Source organism: Piliocolobus tephrosceles, chromosome 4, assembly GCF_002776525.5.
Source record: "Piliocolobus tephrosceles isolate RC106 chromosome 4, ASM277652v3, whole genome shotgun sequence".
NCBI lineage: Eukaryota > Metazoa > Chordata > Mammalia > Primates > Cercopithecidae > Piliocolobus > Piliocolobus tephrosceles.
In genome coordinates this window covers 55,183,477-55,201,113 of record NC_045437.1, presented here as the reverse complement: position 1 = coordinate 55,201,113, position 17,637 = coordinate 55,183,477, and positions in this window count along the sequence as shown.

The following is a 17,637-nucleotide window of genomic DNA, read 5'->3' as shown; positions in this document are numbered from 1 at the left end:
AATAATGGCCAAGAATATTCCCAAATTAGTGACAGACAAGCCCACAGATGCAAGTAACAAAAAAACACAAAGCAGGATAAATGAAGAAGAAGGAGGATGAGGTAGAATGTAGAAGAGGAGAAGGTAGGGAGAAAACAGGGAGAGTAGGAAGAAGCAGAGAAGGAGAAGAAGGAATAAAGTGAGGAAAAATAAATGCAAACATATCATATATAAACTATTAAAATGCAAAGAAAAAATCTTCAAGGTAGTGAGAAGAAAAAAACACACTGAGAAACAAAAATGAAAATCACAACAGACTTTTGCCAGAAGACAATAAAGTGACATACCAAAAGAAAAAATCTTTCAAACAGAATTCTATATCCAGCAGAAATAAATTTCAGAAATAAAAGAGAAATAAAACTTTCTCAGAAAAACAAAACCAGAAATAATTCATTGTCAGAAGACTTAGAAGAATTGTTAAAAAGAAGTTTCTCAGGCAGAAGAAACATAATGCTTGACAGAAACTTGGATCCACACGAAAAATAAAAGATGCTAGTAATGGACTAAGGTATCAAAAATTTACTTGTTCTTATTTTTAATTATTATAAAAGGTAACTGATTATCTAAGGCAAAGATATTAACATGTTTTATGTGTTTATAGCATATGCAACCGTAAAATTATGAAAACAATGGCATGAAGGATGAGAGAAGGGAACTGAAAATAAACTGTTGTAAGTTTCTCCCACTACACATAAAGCAGAGTATTATTTGAAGGTAAAATGTGATCAACTAGATTTGCGTATTGTAAATCCAAGACACTCACTAAAACACTTTAACAAGGAGTTATAAATAATAACTGAATAGTGAAGGTAAACTATAATCATTAATTAAAAGCTCATCAACCATAGAGAAAAGAGAAAAAAGGGAAAAAAGAAACAAAGTAAAGATGGAACAAATAGAAAACAGCTAGAGAGATGGTAAATTTTAATTCAACTATTTCAAGAAACACAAAAATATCAGGTATGAATTGATGGGTGCTGACGAGTTGATGGGTGCAGCACACCAACATGGCACATGTATACATATGTAACCTGCACGTTATGCACATGTACCCTAGAACTTAAAGTATAATAAAAAAAAAAAAAAAAAGAAACACAAAAATATAAATGGTCTAAAAACATTAATTAAAAAGAAAACTTTAGATTGTGTATAAAAATAAAATATAACAGCTGTGTATAATAAACCTATTTTAAATGTAAAGGTATAGTAAAAGCATGGAAAATGATGCATATTACTACCACTAGCCAAAATAAAGCTTCAGTAGTTTTATTAATATGAGACAAAATATTCCTACAGAACAAAGAATATGATCAGGAATAAAGACAGATATCTAATAAAAATGGAAATTTTAATTCTTAAAAAAGATATAGCAATCCTAATTGTGTATGCATATAACACAGAACAAATTACTTAAAGCAAAAAGTGACAGAACTGACAAATCAACAATTATAGCTGGAAAGTTCAAGATTACTCTTTCAGTAATTGATGGAATAGGCAGTTAGAAAATCAGTAAGGATACACAAGACCTGAACAACACTATCAAATAACTCAACATAATTAACTAGGCCGGGCGCGGTGGCTCAAGCCTGTAATCCCAGCATTTTGGGAGGCTGAGACGGGTGGATCATGAGGTCAGGAGATCGAGACCATCCTGGCCTACATGGTGAAACCCTGTCTCTACTAAAAAATACAAAAAAACTAGCCGGGCCAGGTGGCGGGTGCCTGTAGTCCCAGCTACTCGGGAGGCAGAGGCAGGAGAATGCCGTAAACCTGGAAGGCAGAGCTTGCAGTGAGCTGAGATCTGGTCACTGTACTCCAACCTGGGTGACAGAGCGAGACTCTGTCTCAGAAAAAATAATAATAATAATTGACATTTATAGAATGTTTCACTCTACAACAGCAACATACACATTCTTTTTAAGTGCACATGAAACAGCCACCAAGATATATGATATTAAGGGGAATACATCAAATGTCAACAGATTCAAAAGAATGGAAATAGTAAAAAATATGTTCTCAGAATAGAATGAAATTAAATTAGAAGTCAATAACAGAAAAATATCTAAAAGGTCTTCAGATAGTGGGAAACTAAACAAGATACTTGTAAAGACCCACGGGCAGGACAAAACAAAAATCAAAGGAAATTTACAAATACTTTTAACTGAATGAAATAAAGTAAAACACATCAAAATTTGTGGGATAAAATTCTTCCAGTTTCTAGAGGGAAATGTATGGTATTATATGTTTATATTAGAAGAAAATAGTATCAAATCAGTAATCTAAGTTACTTCCTTAAGAAATTAGAAAAATAAGAGCAAATTACACAAATCAAGCAGAAAGAAGGAAACAATAAAGAACAGAATTTAATGAAGTTAAAAACACAAATCTATAGGGAAAAATCAATTAAAGCAGAACTAGTTATGTAAAAAGATCCATAAAATTGGTATACTTCCAACCAGATTGATGAAGAAAAAGAAGAAACAAATTGCTAATATTAGGAATGAAACAGGGGACATCAGTACAGACCCCACAGACATGAAAAAGGGAAATAATGAAATACTATGAACACTATTACCATAAATGAAGCAACCTAGTTGATACTAACCAATTTGTTGAAAGACACAATCTGCCAAATAAAAAAAAAGATAACCTGAATAAGTCAGTAGCCATTAAATAAATTGGAGTCATTGTTGAAAACCTTTCAACAAAGAAAAACCTAGGCCCAGATGATTTCCCTGGTGAGTTCCTCAAACATTTAAGTATAATTAAAATATTAATACAAATTCTATACAATCTCCTCCAGAAAATATTTTTAAAAGAAACTTTTCAACTTATTTTATGAAGTTAATATTATTCTGATACCAAAACCAAAGACTTTACAACTATAGGCCTACATCTTTCATAAACATAAGTGCAAAATCCTCAATAAATATAGTAAAAAACTGAATCAAGAAATGTATAAAAAGAACAACTCTCTATGAGCAAGTGGAATTTATCCCAGTAATACAAAGCAGCTTCAATGTTTGAAAAATCAAATAACATTATTTGCCATCTTATTAGATTAAAAAGGAAAAGCTACATAAGCATCTCAATAGATGCAGGGAAAAAAATGATACATTTTGACACCAATTGTGAAAAGGTGCTTCACATCATTAATCATCAGGAAAATGCAAATTAAAACCACAGTAAGATACAATTTCACATTTATTAGAATGGTAAACAAACAAAAATTCTGACTGTGCTAAGTGGTAGCAGGCTATGAAGAAACTGGAGCTCTAATACACTGCTGATAAGAAGTCAAATGTAAAATCACTTTTTAAAAACAGTTTGGCAATTTTTTGTAATAAAGTTCAACATACACTTATCATATGAACTAGCAATCCCCAATCTAGGGCATTTACCCAAGACACATGAAAATGTAAGTTCAAGCAAGAATCTGTAAATAAATATTTATATCAGTTCTATTCTCAACTGTAACAAACTAGAAACGATTTAGATGTTCCTTCACCAGTGAATGGGTCGGCAAACTGGTTCACACATTCAGTGGAATGCTGCCAAGTAATACAAAGAAACAGCTTATTGATTCCTGAAACAGCATGGATGCATTTCAGATAAATTTTGCTAACTACAGAAAGCCACACCCCCACCGCATGCCTTGCAAGGGGGACAAAAAAACTTTTCCAATTTCAATAAAATATATCACCATCATATGCATCCTGTCCTACACCAAGAAGGGCACAACTCTCTTGTGGTATTCTGGCCAAAAATTGATAACTTTGATTTACTCATGAAAATATATGAGACAAATCCAAATTGAGGAACATTTAACAAAATAACTGATTATTCGTTGAAAGTGTCATGGTCATAAACTACATAGAAAGACTGCAAAAGTGTCACAAAATGAAAGAGACTCAGGAGAAATGACAACTGACTGCAAATGAAATTCTGGATTAGATTCTGTAACAGAAAACTGTGGAAATACTGATGAAATGGGAACAAAGTCTGTAGTTTAATTAACAGTATTGTACCAATGTTAATTTCTTTATTTTGTTATTATGTTAATATGAGATGCTAACCTTAGAGGATGCTGGGTGAAAGTTTTAAGAGAATTCTCTGTACTATTTTTGCAACTTTTTCATAAGTTGAGTTATTTAGGAATATATATATATATTGAGGTGAGTGTGAAAGTAATTGTGGTTTTTACATTGTTGGAATTTGCCATTTGATATTGGAATATATTCGTAAATAAATGTGGTTACGTTATACATCATTTTAATGGGCATTTCTTATTTTATGTTATACATCATTTTAATGTGCATTTCTCACTTTATGTTTTTTTTTTTTTTTTGCTAATGATTTATTACTTATTTTATGTTTATTTTAGACTGTGGAAATGATGTTAGACAAAAAGCAAATTTGAACAATTTTCTTACTCGAGGTCAACCGTGTTGTAAAGCAGCAGAGACAACTCGCTACATCAACAACACATCTGGCCCAAGAACTGCTAACGAACATACCATGCACTGGTGGTTCAAGAACTTTGGCAAAGGAGACAAGCGCCTTGAAGATGAGGAGCAGAGTGGCTGGCCATCAGAAGTTGACAATGACCAGTTGACAGCAATCATCGAAGCTGATCCTCTTACAACTACATGAGAAGTTGCCATAGAATTCAAAGTTGACCATTTTATGGTCGTTCGGCATGAAACAAACAGCAAAGGTGAAAAAGCTAGGTAAGTTGGTGCCTCATGACCTGACCAAAAATTTTTTTAAAAATCACTGTTTTGAAGTGTCATCTTCTCTTATTCTACACAACAACAGCAAACCATTTGTCTATTGGATTGTGACATGGAACAAAAAGTGGATTTTATACGAGAACCAGTGATGACCAGCTCAGTGGTTGGACCGAGAAGAAGCTCCAAAACAGTTCCCAAAGCCGAACTTGGACCAAAAAAAGTGATGGTCACTGTTTGGTGGTCTGCTGCTGGTCTGACCCACTGCCGCTTTCAGAATCCCAGAAAAACCATTACATCTAAGAAGTATGATCAGCACAATGATGAAATGAACCAACACCTGCAATGTCTGCAGCTGGCATTGGTCAACAGAAAGGGCTGAATTCTTCTCCATGACAGCACCCAAACACATGTCACACCACCAATGCTTCAAAAGTTGAACGGATGGAGCTACCAAGTTTTACCTCATCTGCCATGTTCACCTGACCTCTCACCAACTACCTACCATTTCTTTTTCTTCACTTCTTCAGACATCTCAACAACTTTTTGCAAGGAAAATGCCTCCACAACCAGCCAGATGCAGAAAATGTTTTCTAAGAGTTTGTCGAATCCCGAAGCATGACTTTTACACTACGGGAATAAACAAACTTATTTCTCTTTGGCAAAAATGTCTTCATTGTAATGGTTCCTGCTTTGACTAATCAAGATGTGTTTGGCTGGTCATGGTGGCTCACGCCTCTAATCCTAGCACTTTGGGAGGCCAAAGTGGGCACATTGCCTGAGCTCAGGAGTTTGAGATCAGCCTGGGCTACACAGTCAAACCCCGTCTCTACTAAAATACAAAAGAAATTAGCTGGGCATGGTGGTGTGTGCCTGTAGTCCCAGCTACTTGGGAGGCTGAGGCAGGAGAATTGCTTGAACCCAGGAGGCGGAGGTTGGAGTGAACCGAGATTGCACCACTGCACTGCAGCCTGGGAGACAGAGCAAGACTCTGCCTCTATAAAAAATAATAATAATAATAATAATAAAATAAATAAAATAAAGATGTGTTTGAGCATAGTTATAATGATTTAAAATTCACGTTCCAAAACTGCAATTATTTTTGCACCAATCAATTAAAACTGGGAAGGAAATGATCCCAGGTAGCCTAGGCCCCGAATCCAGAAAGGAGGCAGCATGTTTGATCACAGTAGCCACATTTGCACCTTGCTGGATAACCTTGTTCATGAAAAGCAAAGGCCAAGTTAAAGAAGGATATCAAATAACATACAGTGAATTCTGTAACTCGGATCACCAAACTAAGGCATAGGGAATGAGGGACAATAAGTGGGTGAGTGATCTGTGATTTAACCTAGTAACACAAAATGTATGCCAATGAGTTGACTCTCCAGATAGCTTTAAAATATCCCTTTGCTGATCTCCTGATGCCAGTTGTAACACCTATACTACTTCTGTTGGGTGATTTATTTTCATTTCATTCCATCTAATTGTTTCCTGTGTGTACTCTTGTCTCTACAACTAACATATTATGGATATAAAATTTTAATGAATTATAGCTACATATAAAATGTATCCCACATGGCAAAAATACTTACTTCAGATTCTCAAAGACTAAAACAAACACAGTGTGAATTTTCTATAGAAATAATATATTTCATACCACCAATTAAATTTTTCTTTTTTTCACACAAGTTATTAAACTTCATGGGATAAATTTTAAAAATGAAGAAATCATCCTTAGTTCACTACAGAGAAATAATAACTGCTAATGTGTAGGTAGACATTCAAGACTTCTTCTTTCTATATGGACAAATATTTCTTTATATATGAATGTTTTGTAACGTGCTTTTCTCATTAACAATATATTTCTACTATCATTCAAAGACAAAACATATGTGCTTATATATCATTTTGAAATACTACATAGTATTCCATTGTATAGAGTGCCACAATAAATTCACTCAAACCCCTAATATTGAACATTTGACCTCTACCTAGGTTTTCTGCATTAAAAGTGCTGTAATGAATATCTCCATAATGCATCATTGATAGGTGGTATGACTACTTCCACGGAATTTTCTGAAAGTAAAATTAGTTAACCAAAGATATCAAACATTTGAAAGTCCATGATACATGACAACAATTTTATTTAAGGAAACTTTGTACCAACTTACATTTATCAACTATATGTATGAGTGTTCATTGTTACAACACTTTCACTAATAAAGAATATTATCATTATTTTAAAAAAATCTTATCAGCCTTTTATGTTGTGGTTTCATTCACTGATGCATTTTTCAGATTCATAAGGAGGACTAAAATTTCACTTCTACTTTGCCCACTTCTTACCCAAGCCTTCAGTTTGGATGTAGAAGGCTATTTTTTAGAGCTGCTGTTCAGGCGAGTTTTTCACAGATCCCCTTCTTTCTACCTCCACTGCTGAAATAATAATCTTTGGTAGTCTTTTACTTTTCTTCAATTTTCCTGTATCTTAGCAATTTTGAAAGGTGAGAACTAAATGTGGGAACTCAAATGACCATTGGGAACTCGAAAATTCTTTTGCAGTTTTAGGGTTTTCCATTTTAATTTTAACCAATTAGATTTTAGGCATGATGGAAACAATCTATAAAAACCTTTAACAGCAAATGTATTCATGTGGATAAGACAGCAAGGGCAATTATACTTCAACAAAATTAACATCATCATGATACAGTTCTTGCTCTAATCATCTAACTCCTTTGAAACTAGTCTTCGAACTTTTTCAAAAAATGTAGCTTTGTCAAATAGTTTGCATATCTAAGTATATTCCTATTAAAATGATGGCAGATTAAATAAATGGTCTCACCTATGTTAGTTAAGTGATTCAAGATATATTTATCAAAGATTCAGGGCAGCAAGAGATCAAAATTGAATTTGCCAAAATAATGACTGTCCTATCTTCCAGCTACTTGTGAATATTTCCTTTGTGTTCCTCAGTTATTACATAGATCAATCATCTTCTTTATTCCATACACCCAGGATTGTAGTTTATCCCTTATAAACTCGGATTTGAAAATGTTTTTGCTATGCTATAAATGTGATCTCTGCCGTGTGTGTGTGTGCGTGTGTATCCTTCCTGAACAGTGAATGTGCTGTCATTGATAGGACCCTATTCTGGTTGCCCAAGGACAGCATCTACCATTGCCTTTTAAATCCATTTGCAGTTAGTTTCTATTTATGCTGAGTTCTAACTTGATGCCTCAAAAATATCTTAGTCAAGAGTATTCCCTAAGGTGATGCAGTAAATTAGAGAACAGTGCAAATGGTTCCTTATTGTTAACACTGTATGTGTTTCTTAATACTAGGTCCCATAGGGCTCCCTGGAATAAGTAGGAGACCAAGAGTATATAAAGTTTGATTGGCTTTTTCTTATTCTTTCCCACAGGGTAGACTATAGCCCAAATGTCATGTATCTCTTTGTAAAGTCTCAGACTCATACAGTTATTACCATCAAGCATATACCACATTTTCCTATGATGAGGTTCACGAGATGCCATCAGATATATTCTAACCCCTTTGGATCCCCAGTCTCCTGTATTTTAGAAAACTCAGGGAGTTTTCTTTGTTTGCTTTGTTAACAGCAATTTCTTAGGCCTAACTCTAGACTTAATGAATCAGAATCTCTAGATGGGAGTACAGTCTTCCATGTGTTTAAAAGCTCCCCATGTAATTCAAATGTGCAACCAGGATTGAGAACAATTGCTATAAGTATTTACAAATGATTCCTAAATATTCAACACACTACTTCAGTAGGTAATGTAGGAGTTTTGATCACAACTCACTTTCTAGGCATTCAACTAAATAAAAAACTTTGAAATATCACTTTGGGATCATTTCACCCCCTGATCTTTCTCTCAGCTTTCTGCCCACCTACCATGAAGCTGTAAATTCCTGACTGTCTTCTTTATATTTGGTTATTGATCAATGACAGTCCTTTCACTCTGCTGCTGTGCCATCTTCATCTCCCCAGGTTTACTCCAGAATTTACCACAATCTACTACCTACCTAATCAAAAGTTTAGCTGCAGAAAATATGTATGAAGTCACTGTGCCTCTTTTGTTGTGTTCCCAGTGCTAGACATTTAGCAGAAACTCAGTAAGTATATTGAGAAAAAATCTTAACTACAATCCTTGGACACCAAATTTCAGAAAACCCTTGATTGACAGATGGGGAAAATGTTAAGGTAGGATGGATGGCTTTGTAACTTGTCCTTCACTTTCAAAGGTTTGTACAAGTTGTTGGAAGACATTTAAATAGAATTTATTCATACAAAGATAGTTTAAACAATCACTTACTTTCTTTAAAATTAATTACCTGAACCATTCAAACAGAAGAAACTATTTCATAATATTAACAGTCTCCACGTAGAGCTTAAGGATCTTCGTGCCTGGCCAAAATAGTAGCACAGTAGAAAGAAATTTGGGGATCGAAATATCAGTAAATTTCTCCTCTCAGTTAACTATTCTGAAAATCACTGACACCAAGGTTAACACTGCAGTAACTAAGTACCAATATTTGTCCCATTTCTAATTTAAATCTCTATCCTGTTTACTGGCATTCCCTCATAAACTCATTTATTGTTCAACAGCTAAAAGAGGAGGCATAAATTAGAACTTGCAGAGGAAGAACATGGAGACTCCATATTGCTTGACATGTTTCAGTTTTACAACCTTATTAACAGAATGTATAGGATCAATCTGAGATTTAATTTCCTTCCACATTATGATTAATGCTAAATGTAAATTTCAAGTTAACATAAGTATATTTAATTCTACATCAATAAAGAAATATGCTCTAATTGAAATGATGGTATGAGATTATTCAGTGTTTAGTAATAGAATGTTGAAATTATTCCCCTGGGATTTTTATATTACTGAGGAGGTGGAAAACAAGGAGAAAAGATAGAGCAAGGCTTTTTGAACACTGGCATTATCATCCTGTTTTTCTCCCAGGAACATAAAAGTCAGCCTTTTATGCTTTTACCATCAGACAAGGAACTGTGATCACTAATCAACCATGTAACCTTAGGATAATCACTAAAATTCTGTGTATGTTTTGTATCTGTAAAAATAGCATATTTATTTGGCAAATCTTCCATTTCTACATCCTAGAAATTACATAAGAAGTATATTAAATTCTATGTGTGAAAGTCCCTGGAGAAGTTAACAAACATTACAAAAACAAAGTGAAATTTATAGCAATTTTTGTTTTGAAGTCTTCCTAAATGCATTCATTATTTCTTTGCTAGCCATAAAAGTTCCTAAAAAAAAATTCATTCGAAAACATGAGAAGGTAATTTATCTAGAGAATTTTTTAACCTCAACACTATTGATATTTTGGGCCAGATAATTATTTGTTGTAGGGGTTATCCTGTGCATTGAACATGTTGAGTGACACCTCTGTCATCTACCCACTAGATGCCAGTAGCACTCGTCCAACTATGATGATGAAAAATGATTCCAGACATTGCCAATGTTCCTTGGGGTGGAGGGTACAAAATTATCCCTAAGAACCACTGATATATTGCTTGTTTTATACATGTGAACATAAAAGCTATTTTGCTAAGAGTGCATCAGACTTTATAAACATATACCTAAGTATGTAAAATAATGTCATATTGTGTGTGTATATATATATGTAAATGTTCATGAAAAATCAGATAAAACTGATAATATGTGCTAATAACATCAGATAAAACAGATAAAAATGTGCTAATAATCCCACTATTAGCACATTATATGTTATTAAACTATGATTAAATGGGTAAGAGGCATATTAAACCAAGCATCATGAAAAGTTACACATCAGAAAGCCAACAAGGTTAAGAACACATTATTAAAAATTCACACCAATTGAATAAACAAATATGATCAGATACTGTATTATCAAAATATAAATGCAAGATAAGAAACAAATAAAGTCAATTTAACATTGATATGTTTCTAATTTGTTAAAGCAAAAATTGTAATGTCATCAAATGACACCAATCAAGTGTGTGTGTTTGAGATGATCAAAGCTTAATTATTTAACAATAAAGAATGAGAACAGCCCAGACTCTTAATAATTTGTGAATTTCACAGTGAGCTTTTGAAGTTCTCATTATTTAATGCCACTTCCAGGATTGAAATACAATAAAAAAGGAAAATATCTTTTCTCCACATTTTATGGGTTTTATTGCTGCTGTTTTGGCAACTCAAATATACCAGCCATCTGGTTCCTCTGGTAAGGCTTACGAGTGGTAACAGGGTGGTCCACTGTGAAAATCATTACGAACTGAAAGCAATGAACTAAAAGCATTGATAAGCTCTCCCCCACACACTAGAGGCATAGATTAGTGGGTGTGAATGGGTGTGCACACACACCCAGAGAGAGAGAGAGCCACACAAGGTCACAGGCAAAACAAAGACAAGAAGAGAGAAAGGTGAATTTCTCAAATACATTTTTTAGTATTTTACCACTTATCAAGTTCATTCCTCATTTTTAATTGTTATTTTAATTTCCTTAAAATTAAAGTTTTATCATGTGGACAAAGCTAGTTTGTAAATGTCCTCTTATTTCTCCCTGAGGCATTCTACTTAACTGTTGAAATGCTTTGGTTGTATCTCCAGCCAAATCTCATCTTGATTAGTAGTACCCATAATCCCCGTGTGTTATGGGACAGACCTGGTAGGAGGTAACTGAATTATGCAGGTGGTTTTTCCCATGCTATTCTCACGATAGTGGGTGAGTTCTCATAAAATTTGATGGTTTTATAAGGGGCTTTTTGCCCACTTCACTTTGCACTTCTCTTTCCTGCCACCATGTGAAGAAGGACGTGTTTTCTTCCCCTTCCACCATGATTGCAAGTTTCCTGAGGTCTTCCCAGCCATGCCAAACTGGGAGTCAATTAAACTTCTTCCTTTGTAAATTACCTATTCTCAGGTATGTCTTTATCAGCAGTGTGAGAACAGACTAATAAATCAGTCTTCTGTTTTATATGATTAAAAAATCAGGAATGACATCTAATATTCAATGTAACTTTTCTCCTTGCTCTGCAACTACACAACCAATGAAAATCCAATTATGGGTGCTTCCTTGAGCAAATATTAAACAACATTTGTTAAGTAGTTAGTATATAGCAGAGTTTTTGCTAAATATTTCCTGAATTATTTCATTTAATCTTAAAAAAATCACAAAAAGCATATAATCATCTCAACTGACAAATAGAAAACATCGATCAACTTCAACATCCTGTCACAATGAAAACACCTAACACACTAGGAAAATAAAGAAACTTTCTCAATCTGATAAAGAGCAGCTGTGAAAAACTCACCATTAACTTAATACTCAAATGGTGGAGAACTGAATGCTTTTCCCATAAAATCAGGAAAAAGACAGGATGTCCACTCTCATCACTTTTATTCCCCCGATGGTAGAAGTTACAGCAAGGGAATTGGTCAAGAAAATAATATAAGACATCCATTTTTTAAAGTAAAACTATATTTGCAGATGGCATAATGTATATGGAATATCTTAAGAAACTCACTTAAATACCTATTAAAATAATTTTAGCAAGACTGCAGAATACAAGATCAATATATGAGAATTAATTGTATTTCTATACACTGAACTATTTGAAAATGAAATTTTAAAGCAATATCATTTACAGTAGTGACAAAAAGAAAAAAAATGCCTACAAATAAGTATAACAAAATAAGTGTAAAACTTGCACCCTAGAAACCACAAAATGGTGTTAAGATAAATTAAATCACACTCAAAAATTAAATCACACTTAAATAAATGGAAAGGCCCTGAATCAGAAGATTTAATATTGGTAAGATGATAACAGATGATACTTTTGACGTGGACATACAGATCCAGTGCAGTCCCTATTAAAATCCCAGTTAACGTTGTTTTATGAAATTGATAAGCTGATGTTAAAATTTATATGAAAATGCAAGGGATCTAGAATACCTGGATTGATGTTGAAAAAAAGAACAAAGTTGGAGAAATCACATTGCCCGATTTCAAAACTTACCACAAAGGTACAATAATCAAGACTGTATACTGCTGTAACAATTGACATAAGTTTAGAGGAACAGAATTGAGAATCCAGAAATAATCCCTTACATTTATGCTCAATTGATCTTAATCAAGGGCATAAAAAATTCAATGGGGAAAGAATACTCTTTTCAACAAATGGTATTGAAAATGGTATTGGCAAACAAAACTGAATTTGAGCCCCTTCCATATATTATACATAAAGTAACTCACAAATAAATCAACTACCTAAATGTAAAAGCTAAAACTTAAAATGTAAAACCCTTAAAAGAAAACATAGGAGTAAATCTTCCATGACTTTCTTAGACACAACTCCAAAACACAAGCAAAAAAAAATATTGCTGTGATGCAAATGATAAAGTTAAGAAAGTGAAAAGATAACAGAATTGGAGAAAAGATTTGTAATTCATAAGCCTGATAAGAATCTAGTATCCAGAATATATAAATAACTCTTACAACTCAATAATAAAAAGACCAGCTAGTTTAAAAATGAGCAAAGAATTGAAATAGATATTTCTCTAAAGAAGACATGCAAACAGTCAATAAGCATATAACAAGATGCACAACATCAGTCATTAGGAAAATGCAAGTTAAAACCACAATGAGATACCACCTCAGACTCACTAAGATAGCTATAATCAAGAAGACAGATAATAACAAGTATTGAGGAGGATGTGGAAAAATTGGAACCCTCTTACATTGTTGGTGGGAATTTCAAATGGTATAACCATTATGGAAAACAGCTTGGAAGTCTTTCAAAAAGTTAAACATACAGTTATCATATCATCCGGCAATTCCATCTCCAGTTTTATACCCTAGATTAATGAAAATATACACTCAGGTAGAAATTTGTACACAAGTATTCACAACAGCATTATTCATAGTAGCCAAAAAGTGGAAACAACCACAATGATCAATTAATTCATGGATGAATAAAATATGATAGAGTCTTAAAACTGAATATTATTTGGCAATAAAAAGAAATACAGTATTGATATATGCCACAACATAAATGAACCTTGAAAACATTATGCTAGGTAAAAGGATCTGGCTACAAAAGACTACAAGTTAATTGACTTTATTTTGATAAAATGTCCAGAATGGGCACATTTATAAAAACAGAAAGTAGACTGGTGATTGCCTAGGGCTCAAGGATTAGTGGGAAATAAGGAGTGACTGATAAAGAGTACAGGGTTTATTTTGGGAGTGATGAATATGTCCCGAAGATTAGTTGTAATGATGACTGTGCATTTCTGTGAGTGTACTTATAACCTTTGAATTATACACTTTAAATGGGTTAATTGTAAAGTATGTGAATGAAACCTCAATAAAGCTGTTTTCAAAATAAAACTATACAATATACCAAGATGACAGTGATAGCATAGTCAGAAGTAAAATTCAGGTGACCTGGCTTGCCAAGGTAGCTTTTTTTTTCACCATGTAGAGCAGCAGTCCCCAACCTTTCAAAAACTAGGAACTGGTTTTGTGGAAGACAATTTTTCCACGGACTGCAGTGGGCAGGGTTATGGTTTTGGGATGATTCAAGCACATTACATGTGTCATTACATTCTCATAAGGGGCAGCAACCTAGATCCCTCACATGCACTGTTCACAATAGTGTTCTCACTGCTATGAAAATCTAATGCCACAGCTGATCTGACAGGAGACAAGGCTCAGGTGGGAATGCTGGCTCATCTGCTGTGTGGCCCAGTTTCTAACAGGCCATGGATGGGACAGATCCATGGCCTGGGGGTTGGGACCCCTGATGTAGAGTATATGTCAGAGTTTCAGGATCATGGCAATACCTAAGATTTGGTAAGATCCCACTCAGGGTTTCCCACTGGCTGGCTGAGTCTTATCCTGAACAAGTTGAATATTAATACCTTCAACCTAATAGGTTTCCAGTCAGGAAGTGGAAAGGCCCTAGAATTTGGGCACACAAATCTCCAAATCTGCAATTTCCTGGCATTTCCTTTGTTGGAAATACATCATTTGTAGTTTCACAGTAAATTAACTAAGATTTCTTAAGATTTATTTATCCAAGGGCTCATTTTCACCAAGCTCCAAACACATGCCTCTGATAACTCCTTTGAGGCCATTATCCAAATGTCACCTTATCAGTGAGTGGTCACCTAAACACCAACAAAAAATAGCAACATCCTTCCCCTTCACCTTAGCACTCCCTATACATCTTACTTCCGTTTATTTTCCAGATTGCCATCTGATACACTACATATGTATATGATTTTGTTATTGTTGCTTATTTTCTCTATTCTCCCTATTGTAAATTCCTTAAGATCTGAGACTGTATTAGTTAGCTTTCCTGATATAACAAATTACCCCAAATTTTAGTGCCTTAAAATAACAACCATTTATTTAGTTTAAAAGTCTGTGCTTTGATAATTTAGATTGAATGAAGCTGAGAGTTTCTTCTGGTCTATGCTGCCTTCACTCTTGTGTCTGCAGTCAGCTGCCAAGTCTGTCGGGCTCTAGCTGATCCAGAATGGCCTCAGCTGGGATGACTCCTCTGCTCCATCTGATCTCTTTGTCTCCAGCAAGTAAGCACAGGATTGTTCACATGATAGTTAGGCAGGGTTTCAAGGAAGCAAGTGGAAGAGGACAGAGCCTCTTGAGTTCCATGGTCAGAACTGGTACCACATCAATGCTGCCCCATCGTATTCAACAAAGCAAGGCATAAGGCCAGCCCAGATTCAAGGTATAAGAAAATAGTCTCCATATCTTTTTAAAACATATTCATTACTTCAAATACTTATCATTTTTTTGTGTGTGTTGAGCACACCTAAAATCTATTCTTGTAGCAATTTTCAGTCACCTTGCAAAAGAGGTGAACACATGGAGAAAAATAATGGTGGCCATTTTTGCAAACAACCTGCCAAAAGATTTTACCTAGTTTTTTCACTGCTATATCCCAAGTACGTAAAACCATCCCTGGCCCATCAGTATTCCAGAAATCTTAGTTGAATGAACAAATGAATTTTATGCCCATTACTCCTGAGCCACAGCCTCTCCCATAAATTGCTCCTTATCTCTAGTAAATACTTAGAGTAAACTATGTTTTTGATGAATATTTGCAACTGAAGTCCTGTATCTACTGTTCTTTTAAAGTTAAAATCAGCTTTCATTGTTTGATTTCTATCTTCTTTAGTTATTGCAAAGTCAGACTTACTATTTCCAGAGACTATGAAGCACACCATATTTCACAGGGTGCTTCCTCTCCAAGGACCTTGGAGGAGTTTGAAAACACTTTCTCATCAATCTCCACAGTTATTTAACAAGGTAAGTGTGTCCCATTATCTCCCCTGCCTTTTCCTCTCCCTTCTGCTCCCAGTCAGCTTTTTTCCCTTGCATTTCTTCAAAGATGAAACTAGCTTAGACATAACAGAACAACCACTTTCCAATACAAAACAGCTCCTTGAATTATTGGGGCCTGGACAACTTTCTGAAAGGCTGGGCAATTGCACAGGGTTATAGGCAGTGGGCATGATAATGCCTGGAATGGTGTCAGATATGGAAATGGCTGTGGATTCTACTCATTTCCCTATTCTTGCCATTGCCACATAAGGAAAGTAGATTGAAAAATAACAAATTCACTGGATAAGTTTGCCTCACTGCTATGGTCTGAAAGTTTGTGCCCCCCTAAAATGCATGTGTTGAAACCTAATCACCAAGGTAATAGTATTAGCAGGTGTAGTATTGGGGAGGTGATTTGGTTATGAGGAAAGATCCTTCATGAATGAGATTCATATAAAAGAGGCTTCAGAGAGGTTCCTGTCCTTCTTGCCATGGGAGGTTACAGAGAGAAGGCAGTCATCTGTGAACAAGTAAGCAGTCCCTCACCAGACAACAAACCTGCTGGTGTCTTGATTTTGGACTTCCCAGCCTCTACTACTGTCAGAAATAAATTTCTGGTGTCTATAAACTACCCAACTTATGGTATTTTGTTATAGCAGCCTGAACAGACTAAGACACAAATAGGTCTAGATTTTCTAGGAATATAAGGATCAAATAGGTTTCTTACGGTTCTTAGTAAGTGAACTCAAAGAGCAAAATTGATTTCCTCTGCTCTCCACTTACTTAACTAGACAGACACAACCTTTAGGCTTCATGTACCATTCTTAATACACTACTTAACATAGTATTTTTGGGGTTGCTCTTCCTGAAAGGCTGTTCTTTCTTGGAATTGTACCCTCTTCAAAAAACAATTAAAATCCCCTACTGAAAAAGAAATTAATATTAATCAGGGAATGATTCCAATCATTACTCTATGTAGTAGTATTCCTCATATACTCATCCAAATGGCAGATTGTTCTAATGCTGTGATATGTATTAATACCTTTTCCAGCAGGCCCCTGCCATCTGGATTGGGAATTCTTTTAGCAGAAGACAAAGTCTTTTCACATTTACAGATGAAGCTGCAAAAGGAAAGACCCACAGGAAAAAAAATCCCTGACTTTCCCTTTCTGTCATTCACTCAAATATCCCTGGCTCAAAACCTCATCAGCATCCTCTGCTCCCTCTCTCTTCACATCCAGACACCAAGTCCTGCCAGTTCCTTCTTTGATGTATTTTTCATCATCTTACTTGTTTTCCATTCCTTCTGCCAGCTTCCCACGTTCAGGCCTTTATTGTTTCACACCTGCCTCATTGAAATCACCTCCAAAGAGAACATGTCTGCTTTTGTTATTAGTGGTCTCCACTGGCTAAAACCGCATTTTCAGCTTTTTAACCTGGCATGAGTACCTCCACATACAAATCTCCAGCACCTCTT